Genomic DNA, 2,057 nt, shown 5'->3' on the forward strand with positions numbered 1-2,057 from the left:
TTTGCTTCATTGTTATTTTTGCCATTCACCAAATTGAAACAAGAAAGGAAAAAACAGTTGATTTGATTTCTAATCATAGATTAATACTAGTGAATTACGTTTTAGAATCGTTTTCTTAAACGAAGGCAAGATGAAAACCAATCATGAATAGTTACGTTTTCGAATCGTTTTCTTAAAGAAGCAACATGTTCTTTGTCTCTATCTCTCTCTCATATGTTTCTCTATATATGTTGGTACAACAAATACAAAATAATTGAGCTGTACGATTTTCAATTTTTAGTTATAATAGAATTACTATTATGATCCATTTATACAAATGTAATAATATCAATTATGTGTAATGTGGTACCAAAAACCAACTACACAGCTGGCATAGTTTTGTCTTCAACATGAATGATAGCTGAACTTTTTTAGTCGTCTTCATGTTTTTTTATAAGAACACTCACTTATTACCTTTCTTCTAATCTCGTCCGTTAAACACACATTTCATCTTTTTACCTAGTGAAGTAATTGTGATCTTTTTGGCGTACATGTATAACTAACAATTCTTTTGTTGGCACCATGTGATTTCCAGATCATCCAAGTGTACAACAAATTCTGAAGTGAGCAAAGAATTTCAGGAACTTAATGATTTGCACAATTTCAAGTTTTGCAAAACGCAAATATCAAATTGTGACCAAACTACTTTACCAAATCCGCTTTACCCATCCGGATTTATAACTAGATTCGCTATATAGAGTTTTAGTACTAAAAAACTTCACACTTAAAAACCCATTCTTACATGACAAAAACAAACCAAATAGTCATATACTAAAATAACAAAAGGGAGAAAAATGCTTTTAATGGGTTGTGATAATTAATTTTCTACCACTGTGTGACTGTGATATGGGCGTTTTGTTGTAACTAACAAAAAAAGGAGTATCCAAAACAATTTAGAAAATATTTTTAGTTTTTTTTTTGATGACTTTTCTTTTATAAATGAGCTTGAATAGTTTTAAAATTTTCTGTGAGGCCTCTGAAGTATTCTTTTTTTTTTGGGCCCGTTGGGCCATTTGAGTTTTGGGTTCATTTTCCAATTAAATTATCAACACTTAAACAAGTGTTTAAACAGATTTTATGTGGACTATAGAATCAGAATGGATGACTACAATTACAAGTTATAGCTGTTGCTCTCTAATGCGAAGGATTGAAGCATGTTAGTGGGTTAGATTGCACTTTTGTCACTAAACTACTCCTTTCTTTTCCTTGGCGAGAAGAATCGTGTCCACCGTAGCTTCCGATATTATACCCCCAGCCGCCGTGCTTTCTCATTTCAAAATAAGTGGGGGCAGTAGTGTTGCTCACATACATAGTCACATCACATCTATTGCCATCTCTCATTTCGAATTTCGTTTATGTTTTTCTAGGTCACTAAAAAAAAATAAAGATTTTTGGTTCCCTCCAAACTGGTAACACAGTTAAAATTACGTGGTGTAAACGACCGTTTGGTGTTACCAATCTAAACTTATACTTTTTAAAAATTGATGTTAACTTGATTTCCATGTACGTACCACCGATTATTCTAAAGAAGAAATCAACCACCAAAGTTCAATGCAAATTACAATCAAGAAAAAAACAAATGGTACTCTTTTTTAGTCATTAAAAATTAAAGATTTCACGGCCGACAAGTGATTTTTTTATTAAGGGTCAAATAATTTCGAAGCCTTTCCTTTTGTTTTTGTATTCTCTCTCTCTCTCTCTCTCTCTCTCTCTCACTTCCCAAATTTATTTGAATTTGATTTTTTTGTTTTGTTTTGTTTTCTTTGATATCTCCACCCAACGTAAGTAATTTTCCTCTAAACACACCTCTCCTCTCCGTACGGCGTCTCCTCCGGTGAATCGGATTTAATCATCGCCGACATCTACGGACCACCCAATTTTAAGACTCCTTTTTCATTCATTTTCATTTGAGGGATCCTTCGATTCATTTCATTTTCTTCCCCCCCAAATTCTTTCTCCTCGGAAGATAATTTGAACTTTTTTGATCTCTCTCTCTCTCTCTCTCTCTCTCTCTCTCT

Source organism: Camelina sativa, chromosome 13 (assembly GCF_000633955.1).
Source record: "Camelina sativa cultivar DH55 chromosome 13, Cs, whole genome shotgun sequence".
Lineage (NCBI taxonomy): Eukaryota > Viridiplantae > Streptophyta > Magnoliopsida > Brassicales > Brassicaceae > Camelina > Camelina sativa.